At 49.8% G+C, this 18,857-nt stretch overlaps 1 protein-coding gene across 5 annotated transcripts in view; it reads right to left on the bottom strand.

The window, feature by feature from the left end:
* Positions 1–18,857, bottom strand: part of Nos1 (nitric oxide synthase 1) — a 180,361-nt gene that overhangs the window by 103,759 nt on the left and 57,745 nt on the right. Inside the window, exon 1 of one of the 5 annotated variants that reach the window (XM_039089059.2) lies at positions 15,723–16,231. The exons of 1 other annotated variant lie outside the window; for it this stretch is intronic. The gene's annotated coding sequence lies outside the window, so the exon portion shown is untranslated. Of the gene's footprint in view, positions 1–15,722; positions 16,232–18,857 lie in introns of those variants that run through there. 3 more of the 5 variants (XM_063271041.1, XM_063271042.1, XM_063271043.1) reach the window with 3 other exon arrangements.

Below are 18,857 nucleotides of genomic sequence, written 5' to 3' on the forward strand. Positions count from 1 at the left end.
TAAAAAGTTATCGAGGAGTGACATTCAGGATCTATAACTCTGCTGTGCGGTGGTGGCACAAGCCTTTAATCCCAGCACTCAGGAAGCAGAGGCAGGTGGATCTATGAGTTTGAGGCCAGCGTGGTCTACAGAGTGAGTTCTAGGACAGCCTACGTAGAGAAGCCCCGTCTCAAACAACAACAACAACAAGAAGACCACCACCACCACCACCACCACCACCACCACCACCACCACCACCACCACCACCACCACCAACACCATCATCCATTGCTCCTTTTCAAATGCAATGTGAACCACACGGACATAGGACAGTTACTTACATATCTGATTTACTGCCCACATGTCCATGTAAGTTTGACTTATACCAGTTATTTCTGGAGAATTTCCTAGGCCCTTGGAATCGGTACTCCTGGGAAAGGTGTAAGCTTTGGGTTGTGAATGGGAACCTTCCTTTTTGGATATTCTTTTATACTTGGTTATAAAAATGGATTAACTGTTTTGCTCATTTCATTATTAGTTCGATTTCTAATTTTTAATTATCACTTTTCCCAATCAGGACAAGGCCTTAGAAGCTGGCCTTGGCTTTGTGACTGTGGAAAAGTTACTCGATGTCTCTGAGTCAGTGTCACCATCTGTAGAGACGGCGACAGTGCTGGCGTACATCTGTGTGGACGGCACGAGATGAGGGTTATTAGGATCTATGTTTTCCTAACGCGCCATAGACCAGGGAGTGTGTTTTCCTTATCCTTATACTTCCATGGAGCTGAGTCTGACTGTTGACTGTTATCTTTCTACTGAGAGCCTTTAGTATGGTGTTCAGGGCACTTGGGTACTGTGGATTGGTCCTGGTTCCCAGGAGAGTGAGTGCAATGTCCCCCCGGGTACCAGCTCCTCCTTGGGATGTAGAAAGAACCCAGAATCAAGAATGCTGGGATGCCGAGCCTGAGAAATGCAGCAAGAGACACACACACACGAGGCCCCAGAACTGGGCGGTGAGCCAGCACTGGGAGGAAGGGGTGGAAAAGTCAGTCTACCACCCTGGGAGAGCTACAGGGCTCTGTCCCCTGTGCTGGAAGAGATGAAGGGGACCGCGGATCTTTCATCTTGGCTTGGCCTCACAAAACTGAATTACCAGAGCTAGCTCAGCCACCTGTGTGCTATGGCATCCATCACGATGACAGAAAGTTCCAGAGTTCAGAGTGAGGCCCTTTCTATTTCCTTCTGCTCATCTCTCACCTTGGCTGGGCCTGCTCCGCCACTGGGTAGAGGTCAAAGCCATGAATCTGGAGCCACAAAGAACTTGGGGACCCAGGTTCACTCTCTGCTAGCCTCAGATTCCACATCTGTGACGTGGGACTGTTGATGGGCTCCATCAATGAACTACAGAAGAAAATTAAGTGGGTGTGTGCTCAGGGAGGGGGGATTACGTGGGACTCCTGTGTGCCATTCTTGACTGTTACCTTTGGAGTCACTTTAGGTTAGTTGTCAAGACACACGAAACTCAATGCCCCAGAACTATTCACAGTAGCCAGGGACACAGAGCCCTGAGGAAGGCTATCAATTCATGAGTGGATTAAAGAAAAGGCCTGGTATGTGTGTGTAACAGAGTTTCTTTGTAAAGAATGAAATTACATTTGTAAAGGATGTAACTTTCTTTTTCTTTTCTTTCCTTTTTTTTTTTTTTTTTGTAACTTTCTTTTTCAGTGAACCGGATGGATCTGGAGATCACCAGCAACATTGTTACCGTGTTAAATGAAATAAGCCACACTAAGAAGAGGAGGAGGAGGAGGAGGAGGAGGAGGAGGAGGAGGAGGAGGAGGAGGAGGAGGAGGAGGAGGAGGACGAGGGGAGGGGAGGAGGGGGGGAGGAGGAGGGGAGGAGGAGGAGAAAGAAGAGGGGCTATATATTTTCTCTATGAGAAACCTAGACTAAGACATTTTTAGGATGTCAAAGTAGAAAATGGGGGCTATGTTGGGGGAAGGAAAAAAAATCAACAGAAGTGGCTGTAAGTAAAACACACTAAGTACACACAGCACTCTGTCATAACACAGCCTACTATTCTGTACAGTGGTAGAAACACCCTTTGGACTTTACTCTGACAGTGATGGTTAACCTCGGAGGTACTATGTGGGCCGTGGTGAGATTCTGACTTTATAAACATTGTCCTGGTTGCTGCTGGCTGGAAGATTAAAGGGAACCCCAGGCTGGCCACAGGGGTCATTCCAGGTACTGGGTGGTCAGCATTGGGTGGTAACAGTTGGGGGAACGAGGCAGGGGGCAGGACTCAGAGAAGGGAAAGGTGAGAGCTGGAGCTGTGGGGACTGGTGGGGCAGAGGGCTGAGGGAGAAGGGATCTCTCGGCTTCAGTTGGGTAGGGTATCACTTCCTGGAGGAACTCAGGCTGTGTGATGGAAGAAAATTCTAGCGATTCATTCGTGGAACTGTGACTCCCAAGTCCGGATGTACGACTCAACTGTGGTCTGCAGGATTTCAGGAGTCAGCAGTTTGTGATCCTTGGCTCTCGATATTCCAAGTGCCCATGGGGCTGACAGAAACATCCTTGGTCTGGCTTATTCTCCGGCATTTCCCCTGCCTGGCAGATTGATGCTAGGTCTGTCCCCTAACCGTCTTATTCTCCATTGTCCTGTTCAATTGAAAACTGCTCAGAAGCAGTTCCTGAGGATTTTGAAAAGATCTGAGCAGATGGAGACTTGTAAAATGCTTTGTAAACTGCCATGTCGCCGGTAAGGGGGCGTTCTCTTTAAGGGGGCATTGAGGATGGCGTGCCACAAATTGCAGCTGAGTATTAACCTGAGACTTAGTCAACTTCCCCCTCTCCTGCCAGTCATGCTTAGATACAACCTGTGGGAGAGAAGCTAGGTCCAGAATGTGGGAAAATCTACTCCTGGAGGGAAACAAGGTAAAACCTGTATTTTAAGGGACAGGTGGTGGAATTGAGCCCCTTAACTTCAAAGATTCCTCTAAATGCATCATTTTATCCATAGGGTTCTTAAAGAACCCTGTAAACACATCATATATCCACGGGGTTCTTAAAGATTCCTGTAAACTCATCATACATCCACAGGATCCTGAATTAAAGAATTTCAGCAAAGGGAGAATCTGCTGGACAGGAAACACAGCAACAGATGTGGCAGTATTCCCCACAGAAGACAACTATGCCCATAGTAAAAATAAACGTAACCGGGTCAAATTTGAGTAAAAGGTTAAGGCTCTCATACCGGATAGAATGCACCAGCAGTTGCCCTGTAATGACATGGCTATGGGGACACGTACCCAGGACAGGAGAGACTAGTCCCAAAGGTGGGTATGGACCCAATACACAGCTGCTGACCGAATGGCTCTCAGACAGAACGAGTCTACTTTTAATTGAAGAATTTAATAATACAGTTCTCTCTCTTCTTAGAAGGTTATCAGCCTGGATGCATATACTATTTATTTCTGAATGCATATCCACTTTCCAGAAGTATTTTCTACTGAACATAAGTTTTAAACATAAGACATAATAGTATGATGAGTGAGATGTACCAGTTCCAAATGCCTTGACTTTAGAATTCTGAACATTTTTATATAGAGACTCTTAATTTTAATTGAATAATTAAGATGGGGTCGGGGAGTCTCATGTATCCCAAACTGGCCTTGAATTCAATATACAGCCAAGGATGATCTTGAGCTTCTAATCTTCTTGCCTCTGTCTTCCAAGTGCTAAGATTATAGACATAAGTCACCAGGCCTGGTGTATGTGCTAGGGACCAAAGCTTGCCAGGTAGGCACTCTACCAACTGAACTGAGCCTTTAGTGGGATCTTTACTGGGTAGTGTAATTGAACTTAGAAAAAATTCTGAAAGACAAGGCATTATTTATCTCCCCTTTACAGACAAACATCAAGACTCAAAGGCATTAACACAGGTAGCTAAGACAGCTGGAGTCACAGTGGGGACATAAGCTGAGTTCATCTAGACTCGAAGTCTTTGTTTTTTAGTCAATTTTAATTAGCACTGTGTCTTAGTCAGGGTTTCTATTCCAGAACAAAACATCGTGACCAAGAAGCAAGTTGGGGAGGAAAGGGTTTATTCAGCTTACACTTTACACATTGCTGTTCATCACCAAAGGAAGTCAGGACTGGAACTCACACAGGGTAGGAACCTGGAGGCAGGAGCTGATGCAGAGGCCATGGAGGGGTGCTGCTTACTGGCTTGCTCCCCCTGCCTTGCTCAGCTTGCTTTCTTATAGAACCCAGAGCTACTAGCCCAGAGATGGTTCCACCCACAATGGGCTGGGCCCTCCTCCCTTGATCACTAGTTGAGAAAATGCCTTACAGTTGGGCCTCATGGAGGCATTTCCTCAATGGAGGCTCCTTTCTCTGTGTTAACTCTAGCTTGTGTCAAGTGGACATATAGAACCAGCTAGTACACACTGCTTGCTCATACCTTAAGTAGCCTCACTGTAGAGGTGAGCTGCAGTCCCAATAACAGGAAGGTGAGGGAGACTCATTGGGCCTTTCACTTCAGCCTTGCTATGAAGCCTGTGGATGTTCTTAGGGCTCAGGGAACTCAGAACACTGGAGTCAGGTGCCTAGGCATTCACTCAAGTGGAGTCTATGGCATCATAGTTTTCCAAACTTGAAGGGGGAGAAGCATGTGGCTCAAGCTAACAGGTGAGCTCAAGGTCATGGTTGGGAACAGATTTTCAAAGAGTTTTCTCAGACTCTTGGAGCTAGGAGCAAACTCAGGACCCCCAGAGTCACACCAGCTCCCCACTCATTTCCTCACACCCCACAAAGTCTCAGAATGCCGGCTCTAGATTTATGGGCTTTTTCTACACACGTACTTCTAGGACTATTCTAAATGAGCCCAGATAGTTACAAGTCGCTTCCCCTCCCGGTGAACCACCCTCAAGTACAACCTGCATCTCGGGATGGAGAACGGGCTGTTGGAGGAACTCACAGGTGCTGGCGAGGCAGGGGGATTGTAGTCACTTCAGAAAGCGAATGTTTCAGAGATCAGTTCAGTGCTTCTGACAGAAGACTATTGGGCAGTGTTCAGAGGGAACTGTAAAACACAGTTGAGTTTTTTTTATACTGAGAAGGATCGTGGTCTCGGAAAACCCTGCTATAATCCTCTCATCAACTGCTTTTACTAACTACTTTGTTCCCAAAACAGAACCAAACACTCTGACCAGCCAAGGGAGTTGTGAGGTCGAATGCTACTTGATGACAGAGATCGAAGTTCTTGGGTTTATTGCCTTCTCAGAAAGCTACTTGGGCTTGGTGGATCTTAGGTGCTCGATAATCTAGGAATGGAGCTTTTGAGTCTACACCGTTGGCAGAATCAGAGAGTCCAGGATGCCCAGGGTGCGGCAGTTCCAGCAGGAGTTTGCTACAAGGTAGGGATGAGGCAGGAATCCCCTCACTTCATCCTAGCAGCTGCGGGGAGAAGTTGAGGGTTGCCGAATAAAGAGAAGAGGAGTCAAGTAGACACGGGGAAAGCAATCAAGGATTCAGGAAAAGGAGAAGTGAAAAAGGGGTCTCGGTGGAGTCTTTAAAATCACCAGGGATGGATGCTCTCTAGAGCTCAGGGCACAGACCAGGATCACTAGTACTGTTGGGAGCAGGTCAGAGATACACACCCTCAAGCCCCGCCAGACCCCTTCCTCCAGGAGCCTCGGATTCATGACCACAGGGCCATTCCAGACGCCTGAGGCCGGTTTCCCTCTGAATGCCTGGTGCACCTTCTTCAGGCAGTTAGTCCCTCAGAGCCTCCAAGAGAAGACTGCTAGGTAGCAAGCGCGATACCATTAGGCTAAACGATACAAAATTGCCGAGTTACTCAATGATTCTGTGACCTACAAAGATGGCGGTTTCAAATGAAACTCCAATTTCAGCTCAATCTGTACCCTGTTCCGAACAAAAGCGTTTCTGATCTGCGGTACGGCGGTTTTCAAAAAAAAAAAAAAAAAAAAAAAAAAAAAAGGCTCTGGCCAGAGTCTATGTATACCAGCCCATAGGTATGCAGGTGAATGTGTGTGGTTCGCAGCATTAACTCCCCCTTCTGTTTTAAAAAAAAAAAAGATGTTTAACATAAGCTGTCATCAGGCTATCTTTGTGCCATGGAAGATGGTCTCATATGAAGCCTAGATTTCTTCAGGTACCGTTTTCCGTCTTAAGAAGCAGGTGAGGCTAGTTCTTCAGGAGGGGAGGTGAAGTGATTTGTAACTTAATGAGGGTCGTTGAGAAGCACCTAGGTAGAAAGAGCTGGAAATCTACACCTCATGTCCTGAGACTAACGTGGCTGTCAGACACGGCTGGGGTGGGTGATGGCGTCAGGTTACACGGGCACCGGGCACGGGAGCTCTTGGTCACCTTTGGCCACTACCAGCCTCCTTCACACCTCTGTTTCCTGTGAGGGTTTTGGAGGGCAGGCCTGACTTAAGATTCCTTATAAAGTGAGTTTTAGGAAGAAATAGTGAAGGCACCTTTTGGAGCTCCTTGATGAGGGACCACAAAGCAGCCGGGTCTTAGGGTTTCTTGGAAGTCACACAACCTTGGGGTCTCCTAAAGTCACACAGCCTCTGTTGAGCTCATGCCTCTGGCTGAGGCTCCCTAACTTCCCAGGCCCTGGTTGAAATCCACCACCGTCTGCATGCATCCTTCACTGGAGTCTTACTAGGCCGGCTCCTACTACTACCCAGACTCTTGCTAGGTACGTGTCCCATCTAATGCTCTTCTCACCATGGGGTGTGTTCTGAGCCCTTCTTGCAGGGACATTTCTCACCAGGGCTTTTCCTCTTCATCCCAGTCCCGGCAGTCCCCAGAACAAAGCAGACTCCAGTCTCCATTCTCCAAACAGAGGGGAAGGGGTGATTCCAGGTCCCATGTGTTTTCCGTGTAACTATACCTGCTGATGCCCTGGAGACCGCAGCCTACCTCAGCTTCAAGGACACACTCCCTTTCTGTCTGGCTCAGAAGAATGATACAAGTCTCCCCCAAACTGCAATCAGAGGACAAGGGCAGCCACAGCCCGTTTATCAGTCCGGGATGACTCAGAGGGGTGTGTGCTCCTCTTTCAGGGGTGTCTATCCTACTTTAACCCACTGCATGGCCCCCAAACCTACCGTGCCTGCTCCTTCGGATTGGGTGGGACCTGCTTCCTTGTCCTAAGTTCCTGGTTACATCACTGTCCTTGTCAGAACCTTTAACTGTCCATCAAGAATGGCTTTACAAATAATCTTGGAAACCCCAGCCACAATTTTCTTCTGGGCCCTGCTGGGATATTGGCGGTTATGTCTGTGCTCAAGTTGAGCCAGGAAGTCTCCCGTCTTTGCTAGTGAGCCCCAAGTATCTAATTTATGATAACAGCACGAGGGGTGAGGTGGATCAACCTGGCTTCCACAAGAGAAAAAGGGAGGCTTGGGAGAGGCTTCAGAGCCACTCGCTCAGGTTACAGGGCTGAATTTGAACCTTGCTTGAACTAGCTCCTGAGCCCCCAGTTTCATCATGGCTTATTTGGAGGTCTCTAGTATTTCACAGACTTGATCTCACAGGGCTAGGGTCTCCAGAATGACAGGCATAGGTGAAGGTTTACTGTTTGTCACCAGGGAGGTCAGAGTTGTATGAACAACCCCACAGAGCTAGAAGAAAAACAGAGATTATAGGCACGGCCAGGATGTCACAGTGGCCTGGGAGAGACTAGCTTAGAAAGGAACTCTTAAGAGTGAACCACTGGTTCACTGCCTGGCCACCTTATCACACGCCCGCAGCCGCACGTCCACCCCATGCTCCCATCCACTCACCCGATGTTCACCATGCAGTCCCCGCGTGTTCACAGAACGTTTGCAGCAGCTTCATCGGGAGGTCTAGGACCTGATCTGCTGCTGCCAGTGGCTCAGGGACCATGAAATGATAAACCCGGAGAAAGAATGCTAGGTGGGGACTTGCAGAGCCGTAAATGACATTGTCACCAGACTTTAGAAGGCAGAGACGCACAGCCTTAATTAAAATGTCCACGGACAAAGTAAAGAAAGGCTCGCTGGGGGTGGGGGGAAGGTGAGTTTTTTTCCTAAACCTAGGGGATGGGGAAGGGGTAGAGTCTTCCAGGGGAAGGAGGGAAGAGAGTGGGTGTTCCGGGGTGCATGCATGCCTGTGTATGTGGGAGTGATGGTGCAAAATAGGAAAGAAAAAAATTTTCCATTATTTACTTATTAACTTTTTAGGTAAGGTCTCATGTAGCTCAGGTTATGACGGCTATTCTAAGAGACCAGGAAGTTGAATGAGGAGAAAAGTTTCACTGAAACTGTGCCTCTCAAGTTGTTGTTAAGAAATCATGCACACACACACACACACACACACACACACACACACACACACACACACACACGGATGCACATACATGCCCCCCTCCCTTCGAGAACACTCACACTTACATTCTTTGTTGAGACAAGGTCTTGCTGTTTCAGCCAAGGCTGGCCTTGAACTCCTCCTGCCTCAGCCTCCTGAGTGCTAAGATTACAGGTGAGTACCAGACTTGTCAGGAAATATTTAAGCACAGAAACCCTAAACGAATAGCACAACACCACCCTCAAAGTTTCCATCAGACTCTGTAACTGTTTACACGTGTGTACAGTCCCCGACAGAGCATCGGCAAGCTATACATTCGTTCTTCTACCTGCAAGCTGTTTACAAATCCAGTCATCTGCCATTTCCTGCCTGCCTGTCCATCTGTTCATCTACCTCTTTGCCTTGACTTATTTGTCTGAAACCCAGACCTTGCATATGCTGGTGAGGGGCTCTGTCACTGAGCCAGAGCCTGGTCCTTACAACGAATCATCTTAAAATAAGTTGGAGCCCCAAGTAATGACAATGACAGAAATAATTATAACATTATATAAACGTGTTGATGTTAACAGTCATTAGTATGCTATCGGATGTATTATTATGTGTTTATTTTTCAAGACAGGCTCTCATTCAGTAATTTAGGCTGGCCTCAAACTTGGGACAGTCTTTCTGCCTCAGTTTCCCGAGTGCATGAGCCATCACTTTCAGTCCTAAGTTCTTAAACACTCTGGCTATGTTCTTAAAAATTTCCCCACATACCCATTGAAGGCGTGTGTGTTATTATTATTTTAATGCCAAACTGTGCAGGAAGCTGAAAGCTCAGTGCTCGAGGGAAAGGCTGACATCTTGCCTCCAAGCCACGGTGAGCCACGAGTTCAAGACCAAGACCAGAATGCGTGCCTTTGACAATAGCTTTGGCTTAGACTGGAAATTTAGTCTGATTACACCCATGTGTTTTAAAAAAGAAGCTCATGAATTCTTGTACCCAATGTTATGATAACCTTTTCCTATCTTCCATTCCCTGAGAGGGCTTCTTGTTTCTAGAGTCCAGGAGGAGGCACTAACCCAAAGGGGGAGTCAGAAGGAAACATCATGCTTCAGACAGGCTGGTCTTGCTGGTTCTGGGGATTGAACTCCGGACATTAGACTTGGCGGCAAACCTCTCTATCTGTCGGGCCATCTCGTCGGCCCTGTCTGCTTTCTCTTGAAGCACTAAGGAACTGATTTACTATTTACACTGCATTTATCCCCACATCAGAGACCTGAACGTCTGGTAAAAAAAGATGATAATAAAAATAATAATAAAAGCACCCAGATAACTCAAAAATAATAAAAGAAAGAAAGAAAGAAAAAAACCCATCCAGACAGGAGACCTATCAGGTCTGGTGAACTGTCTCGCTTTGGAGGGAAACAAAGGGGTCTCTGTGACTGCATCACAGGGGTGGGAAATGAGAGGGGAAGACTTCGCTTCGTCAGCAGGTCTGTCCTCGACTCTGTCGGCTACCTGAACACTGGTTCGTGATTGTAATTGGATTCCATTTCACTTGTTGAGCGTTTCCAGGCTGAGCTACGGCTCCAACCATCAGAGAAACAAAGGAGCCCACAAGACGTCAGTTGTCACTGAGATCTATCTATAAGTTACCCCCTCCCCCGACCTGCTTAAAACTCCCAGGAAGGGAGACAGCCTGACAAGATCCACATGGTGTTTTTATGGCTAAATGGGACTGACTGTACACACCCTGGGCATACAACTGGATGCCTCTTAGACCCTGCAAACATCTTAGCTCAGTGGGTCTCAACCGTCCTCATGCCGCGACCCTTTAATACAGTCCCTCATGCTGTGGTGACGCCCCCAATCATAAAATTATTTCATTGTTATCCCATGACTGTAATTTTGCTACTGTTACAAATCATAATGTAAATATCTGATATTCGGGGTGTCCGACATGTGACCCCTGTGAGAGGGCTGTTTGAACTCCAAAGGGGTCGTGACCCGCAGGTTGAGAACCATTTACTTGGCAGAAGAGACCATCTTTTCCTGATGTCACCCGCTCTCTTGGGAAATCTGACCGGAGTTAGGAGTTCAAGGTTTGCTCCTGAAAGCAATCCACCCAGCTCTTGTTCATGTAACAAGAAATCAAACCCCTTAGCTAAGAAATGACTGCTGCCGCTGTCTGGGGCGGAACGGGCTTTTGATTTCACACAAGATCCTTTCTTCATGTCTAATCGTAAATGGGCTCTAGAAATATCATCTTATTTTTTTTTCAATTTGATTGCCAGGTCTTAACAAAACAACAACGACAACGGTAACCATCACAGAAGCCGTTTCCGAGAGTTCTTTAAGGCTGAGATGTTGGGCCAACGTTTCCGACAGACGCTGAGATGACTTTGGGGCATTTCTGAAAGCCTGGAGAATTGATTCCCGTAACTGAAGCACAACGTGACACCCTAGACTCAGGACCGCGCTTTCTGGAAAATCCCCATCGAGACAAGGCAGTGTCAGTACGTCATCGAGGCACAGAACACAGGAGACATGTGAGACAGATGTGCCTCCCTGCTGCACAAGGAAACTACGTCCCTTGCAAAGGGTTTCTGCCTTCTATTTGAACAGGAAACTCTCCTTTTGGGCATAGCTTAGGGACTGCAACTGAGCAGCGTACATCTCTGGTGGGGAAGAAGACACTGACGCCAATGAGCTCCAGGCCCAGGGCTCGTAGCCCAAACACCCCTGAGGTCAGGCAAGTGACATGGGTCGTACGTACAGGTCCTGAGATGAACAGAATCAATGAACCTAAGCAAATGTAACGAAAGCCTGTAACAGGAGCCCCCAACCAAATCCAAGCCAACAAACACAATTGAATGCCAGCCTACCACAGAATCTCAGTAGTCATGTAGATGGAGCCACCATAGATTTCAAAGTCTCTGCTTCGCCAATAGAAAATGGAGGCTGAGCATGAGGAAAAGGCTCGGACCAAACAACTGGCCAACTGAAGGGGGTCTCTCATTTCCAGGTTCCTTCCTTCTGCCTTGGTTGCTGGGTTCTGTCCTCTTCCACAATGTTGAGCCACTGACCGCCTCCCCACCCCCCGCCACCGCCGCCGAGGGCTTCCAATTGCCTGGTTGATATGCCTAGGGTTGTCGAGCTCAGCTAAAGCCCCTGGATGCAGCCCAGAATGATGTATCCATTGATTCTGAGACGAGACACTTTGTGATTTGACTGTGATCAGCTCATGGTGGAAGATGCCCGGTCACTGAAGAGAATAGTGCAAATTGGCCCCTACCTCTGAGAAGTCTCCCATGATGCCTCCAGCCACACCACCCTGGAAGCAGTGCCAAGGTATGCCTGCCACTACCGAAGAAATATCACACCCAGCACAGGGCTTGCTGGGTGCCCCATTGTCTGGTTCTAGCCAGCCTCAGGGTGGGGCTCATGTCACCTGTATCAGGCTACTGCCCTTGGACATGTGGCGCTAACCCATACGTGATGTCACATCGGACACACACTGCTGTTGATTTGTGGAACCACTCATGGTAACTGCCCTAATTCTCAGCTTTTCTCGCTGAATACAATTTTGGCAAGATGTAAGCCCAGAGAGCCCCGGGAACAGCCGCTCACACTGGAGACTTAGTGGCATTTTCTGTTGATGCATTATTTGCATTGAACGGCTCCAAGTGTACTCCATTTCCCAGCGTGACAGGCTACTCACCCCCTCCTTCCCAGGGTCAGGAGCTCAAGTGCCACAGACACAGTCAAGATTCAAAGGCTGGGCCAGGGTTGAGCACAAAGCAAGGACTTTGACGAGACCAGTGACAGTTAAACCGGGGGTGTATCTGTTTGATTCTGGAGTTATTTCTGATGGGTCACATTAAAAAAGGAACTTGCTCTCTGAAAGGATTAACTGGTGGGTAAAGGCGCATTGGTAGGTAGGACCTCAGGGCTGATGGCTAGCAAGGCTGAAGTGGAATCCCCAAGAGCTCACTAACATTACAGCGACAAGTGGAAGAGAGAAAAATCCTACCCTCTTCCCTGCCTGACTCTGAGGCTTCTCTACGGTGAGGACGACGTGAAATCTCATCCACAAGTTCAAGACAAAATGTCAAGACATGAGGATCCAAGTTTTGACGAGTCACATGACCTCTCCGAATCTTAGCTTCCCTCCTGTACGATGACGTCAGGAACCGAAGGCTTTAGAATCTTCTGGAAAAACTCAATTTAACTGCAGATAATTCATAGCTCCTGCAGGACAGGAGGACTCTGCAGAGGGGTTCAAGTTATCTCTGATCCCGGGTTACGGCCCTGACATTGCTGGTCTGCTGGGAAGGCGTTCGATACTCACTAGATGGGAAGATGTCTGACAGTGGTCAGACATCAGAAGGAGACAAAAGGGTGTGTCTACATTTTCTGTGGCCTTTATGCTATTAACATTGTTTTGGGGTGGGAAGGCAGGCCCCTTCGTGGAAACAGCCTGTGTGAAAATCCCTCCTGAAATGCCAAATCCAATCTCTCAGGATGCCGGCCTCTCTTGTGAGCACACTTCTCGCTTGTTCTTAACTGCATTCTGAAGTACATCCACCCCTGCCCAGACCTATGGGGAACCCGAGTGACAGGCAGCGAGCCGCGAGATGTCATAAGACACTGAGGGGGGGGGCATGGTACAAATTTCTTCATGCTTACAAAATCTAGGCAAGCTGACCCCCAAGTCATCCCTGCCAGGGCTAGAAATATTCAGAACACTTTCCCCTAGGACCTTGGACAGCTCCTCTCACCTTTGTATAGAGACCCCCTCCCCAGGGGTTGGGGGTGGGGGAGTTTCCACCTTAGCGCACTCTCACTGGCCTCCCAGGCTCACAGCTTTCCCCAAGGGTTATTCCACAGAGATAGAGCCTCAGGGGCTGGCAATGTCCCTTTGGGGAGAATGATCAAGAGGCAGGAAGAGATTCTAGAGCTCATGTTTGTTCCAGGGCAGACCTCCTAACTTGGGTTTTCTTCTCTTTTATTAAAGTATCGGCAGCTTCAACACGGGACTGGTGTCTCCACAACTCCTGTTACAGACCTCACAACATCTTTAAAGCAGCTTCAGGTAGGAGCGATTGCTCTCATTTGACAGATAATGGGACTGAAGCTCGGAAATGTTACGTGACCGGTTTGGACAGTCTCACTGACATGGAGCAAACTTAGCTTCAGACAGAAATCTCCAACAGGTCTCCACTATGCTGCTGGTTTTTTCCCTGCATGGTTTGGGGTTGGGGGGAGGCATCAGATTTTATGGAGTCTATTTGAGGGTAGTCTGGTTGTGTAGACCCATCTGGAAGAAGATCCATGTGCACCAAAATGGGGTTACAGGTCAGGCTGGCTATGAATGTAAACCTCCTCAGGTTAGGCCATGAACCCAGTGAAGGTCTTCTTGTCGACTATGGACAGCTGGCTCAGTTTGCCCTATCCCCATTTCTACATCTGCACAGTGAGGTTCAGGTAGTTATCCCAGGTATTGGGAAAGTCAAGATATTCCAGACACATCCTGAATGCAGTAGAAGCTTGCAGCATGCGCAAAACCATACATCCCTGGGTTTCTTCTAGAATCTGCTGGGGCAGTGACACTGGCAACCACGGGAAACCTGTCTTCTGGGACATCCAAGGGTGAAGAGTAAGGCCTAACCCTTATTCCATTCTGGTATATACCCCAAGTTTAAAAACAAAACCCCCAAATAACCCCCACTATAAAAAGGCAAAAACCCAATCAAGAAAATCAATTCTCCAGGAAGCTGTGCTAATGTTGCCCCCACCCCACCCCAAATCCACAATTTGCTCTGATCTCGGTTTGAGTGGGGATTGACTAGGGGGTACTCCCCCTCACACTCCCTTTGGAGGAGTGGCCTGAGGGATCATCTCCTTTCTGTCTTCCCTGCTATAGAGGCAGACACTTCCTGGGTGCCCGGGGGCTTGCCTGAATATCACCCCTGCCAGTTCACCTTTGGGATCTCCCCCTCCCTCAGTAGGATCCCCAAGAGTCCCCCAGTAGGATCCCTTCACAGTCTGTGTATATATGTGTGCGGGAAGCGAGGCTTGGGTTTCCCTAGGAGTCAGACAACATTTTTAGAGTCTCATCTGCGGCAAAATGTGATGCACTTCCCCAGGGGCTGCTTGGACAGACCAGGAGATGGAGGTGGATGCAGCCTTAATCACCCTCAGGAGGACCCTCGGTTGGGTTTATGGGAACCCACAAGACACAGAGGCCCCCGGATCTGTTCTGGGTTACATCAGACCACCAGTACTATTTCCCGCGCGCTGAGCACCTGCCCATAGCTTCCCATAGACATTTTACGACGTTTTAAATGTTTGCCAACAGATCCCCAGGAAAGGGCCGCTTCTCTGTTTCACACACACACGAGAAAAACAGAGGCTTAGAGAGAGGGAGAAGAGACTTACCAGAAATGGTAGCTCTAGGATTAGAAACCCCAGGGGAATCTCTCTAAGGTCCCTGCTGGGACTGTACACCTGTGTGAGCCTTTCTTGCTCCAGAAAGTCAGGTTCACAGTGTGTAGACAGCTGTGGATGCTGAGACTACCTTGCCTTAAGGACAAAGGCAAGCTTCATACTTCCTGTTCCCTAGGGCACAACCCAAGAATCCTGTAAGGACCCAAGTGTTTGTGAGTGGCCAGGGAAGCTGGGAATCCTGGAAACCCTGTCTCATTCCTAGACCACTTGGATGCAAGAATCCTGAACCCTGGCAGAGTTCCCTCTTCTGCTCTGGGAACCATTAGACGCTCTTAACCGTCTCCTTGGCGGGAGAGGTGAACTTTCCGGGTTGGGGGAGTAGTTGCTTCACTGGATCTCGCTAGCTGTTAGCAGTGGCAGCGCAAAGTTAGAAAGCCAAGGAGCAGCTCTCCAGCAACACCCTGCAGCTAGGTGCCCCCTCTGGCCAAGACAGAGTCCCTAACAGGGTCACGGGGATAGCGGGTGGCTGGAGAGAGGACGAAGGGGTCTCTTGGATGAGGAGGTAGCTGAAAGTTGAGGCCCCCCCGCAGGTGCCAAGGTCCCCAGGGTTGTGTATCCCCCAGTTTCAGGCTGCGTGCGTGCGCGCCTGGGGTCATGATTACCCCTGATCACAATCGGATCTCTGCCATTGTAACGCGGAGGTTGGAGACATGCAGGGAATGGGTGGGAGGGTCCCCTGCCCTTGTAAAGTTGGAGCGAGGTGGCAGGACCCACCTTTCCAGGAGCTCACAGCCCGGACCCGGGTACGCCCCATTGCTCGGAGAGCCAGGCCGCCAAGGAGAGAGCCAAGTTGGGGCGCACACTGCCCGCCGGAGCTGGAGCGCAGGTCCGGGAGAAGGGACATGGGATACCTTCGGGTCCAGGGCTAAGAACTCACCTGCTGCCGAGCCCGCGCAGTTCCAGGGCTGTGGATCCCGCTGATCACCCTGTCTTCCGCGCCTCCTCCTCCCGCAGCTGCTGAGCGCGCGGATCCAGAGCCTCGCTCCGGGGCAGGATGCTCCGGGCTCCAACAGCGCCACAGGGTAGGAGCTTCCAGAGCGAGCGCTCCCCGCCCCCTCCCAGTCTCTTGCTCCCGCCTCGCTCCGCTCTAGCCCAGCCAAGTTCAGGACTGGAGGCTGCCAGCTTCCCTTCGCACAACCTGGCTCACCCCGGCCGCAGCTGCCCCTAGGAGCAGTCTCTGTGCTAAGTAGCCGCTCGCACCCTGCGGCTGCATCAATATGCAGGAACCGCGCAGCGAGCTCCGCGAGGGTCGTGAGGGGGAATTTATTTCTTAATGTCCCTGCTTTATCCTATCACCGCTGAAACGAATTAGTGGTGACGTCCAACCGGCTGGTTTATGGGCGTGGGGAGGGAGACGTCGCAACCCTCATTAAAAGGGCCGCTCTGGGCTTGGAAGCATACATCTTTTATGTAACCTAATTTCCATTTTTTTCTATCAGAAAAAAAATCAACACATACACACACAATGAAGAAATTGGGGACCCTAAAGGGGATTGGATGTAGTGACCACAACGGGGAGGGAGGCTGTTTTGGGCAGAGAAAAACCTAGCAAGTGGTTGTCTCTGCCCTACCTGGTGGAAAAATTCCTTAATGGGACAACTGGAGCTTAGCCCCCTCAGGGGCAGGGCAGGAAGCCCCTCTCATGGAGCTAAAAGGAAGCAGCCTGGGTTACAGCTCTGGTTCTTGGGTGGGCAGGATGCCTGATTCTGGTGTGTTTTCGGAGCCGAGAATAGGTATGACATCTGGGAAGGGTGTGAAACCCCCTGAGGGGTCTTATTCCCCTATGGCTAGGAGACTCCATTGCCAGGAGAGGCCAAGAGCTAGGCTGGGGGAGGGGCAGACTCAGAGAACTCTTCCTTTTCTTCCTTTCTTAGGGGCTCTAACATATGGGTAACCATATAAACCCGTCTTCAAAGCTGTTTCTTCCTGGGCAGATTGCACAGGCGGTTTTGCATTTAGCTGTCACTGTTGCTCACACACTCTTGGGGAAAAAGTGTGTGTGTCTGTGCGCGCGCGCGTGTGTATCGGGGGCTGGGGCTGGGGGTTGGACTCAAAGATGGGGAGGAAGAATTCAGACCCAAACACACAGACTCACACACACCCAGACACCTGGCTGCTAGCTCCGTTGTCTTTCTCCCTTAGTCTCACCCGGTGGAAGGCACAGCACACCCAGAGTACAATTAGCAGAGGCCAAGGGCCAGGCTGCGCCCCTCCTTGTCTCTCAGAAATAGTCTTCGGATATCTTACGTGTCAAGTCTGAGGAAAGGGGACATGACCTTGAGGGGTGCAGGAAGAGGACCGGGGAGGGGGAGAAGGGGAGGAAAGCATAAGGAAAAAGCCCGTGGGGTGTGAAGAGGGCTGTGCCCAGGGAGGGCCTGAGAGATTCCATCAGCCTCCAGGGCTCTGCCACTTCCTGACTGGGTGTGCCAAGTCTGAAGCCTGCTTCCTGAGCCTGACCTGGGTCTTGGGCTGTGGCAAGGCTGGTCTGGTCAAAGGATGGTGCTCTTAGTTTAGTATCTGGCAGACAGTACCCGTTCTGAGAAAAACCACCATCCATGTGACCCCGAAAAGGACCAGCTCTATGTCCACGAGAGTCCCACAAGAAGAGGATGGAGTGAGTCCTTGCAGCCTGGGCCCAGCTTCTGCCTGATCCCTTTCGAAGTTGAGCACTGGGCTTCCATGGTGTTGGGTCTCAACATTGCTCCTTCAATTACCATGGCAACTGGGGAAAAATCAGGAAGCCAGGAAGGGAGGCTGCTTCTCCACTGGGCTGGCAGTTCACCTGCTCCAGAGCCTTGTGCGAGCGCCTGCCTGCTGTGTGGGAGTTGGGGCAGCAGAGGTATACAGAGTGAGCCATCTCCTATCCTGGGCTGTGAAACGGAAGGGTGGTCAGTGGGGAAGACAGAGCTATGACATGTGGGGTCAGGGCCAAGGTTGGGCTGTGCCTGCAGAGGCCTACTGAGGGAGAAGGAGACAGAAATCCCACTGTCCCCTCCCTCCCCCATTCTGTCCTTGTTGCTAGGCGTCCTGGTGCAAGTGGCATGAGGCAGGACCTAGAGGTTCTAGAGACCCTGCTGGTAGGACAGATCCTGAGTCCAGGAGAGGAGCCTGCTGCCATGAGGAGTTTTGTGTGTGTGTGTGTGTGTGTGTGTGTGTGTGTGTGTGTGTGTGTGTGTGTGTGTGTGTGTATGAGTGAGGGGGGCAGATACAGAGGAATAGAGACAGAAATAGATGTAGGTATTTATGCAGAGACGAAGAGACAGAGATAGCGTCTCCCAGACAGACAGACAGACACAGACAGACCAACACACTCACCCTTATTTTCACAGGCCAAGGAGACTAGGGTGCATGGCAACTACTGTGTTAGAAAGGAACATGGTTCTTGCATCCTGATCATTCACATTATTCTGGTTTGGAGCCAAGCCCTTTACAGATAACATAGCTCGTTGGATTGTCACCAACACGACGAGAAGTGGCTCCCCTCCTCGCTCCTGCTTGACGGAGGGGGACATTGGAGGCTCCAGAGACATCCTATGCCTCCCTAAGCATAGGATGAGGAAGTGGGATGTAAGAACCCTGAGATCGTGGCTGGGGGAGGGCAGGAGCACCTAAAAGTAAAAATGAGATGGCGCTCAGGTCCCAGGACCCCAAAGTGTCTTGTAGAGAAGGGGAAAGAAACGAAGTGAAAGCCACCATGCTGTGGGTGTTGGAAAGGAGGGGGTGGCTCTTGGCATTGGGGAGTGTCCTCACTAATGCTAGGAGCTAGTGTTCCCAAGAAGGATAGAGAAAAGACCAGAGACCTTTGCCACTGACTTGGTAGCTCTAGGCAGGATACAGCAACGGTCCCCCCAAATGCTTTTTGGGAATGGTGATTTACATGACGCCATGACTATCGTGTGCCCTGTGCACGTCAGGGTAGGTGATCAGGGAGTAGCCTTTCTCAGTCTGAGAGGATGGAGCTTGCTGGGGTACGTCCAGACATCTGCTCTAGGCAGATACCACAGAAACAGCT

Source organism: Rattus norvegicus, chromosome 12, assembly GCF_036323735.1.
Source record: "Rattus norvegicus strain BN/NHsdMcwi chromosome 12, GRCr8, whole genome shotgun sequence".
Lineage (NCBI taxonomy): Eukaryota > Metazoa > Chordata > Mammalia > Rodentia > Muridae > Rattus > Rattus norvegicus.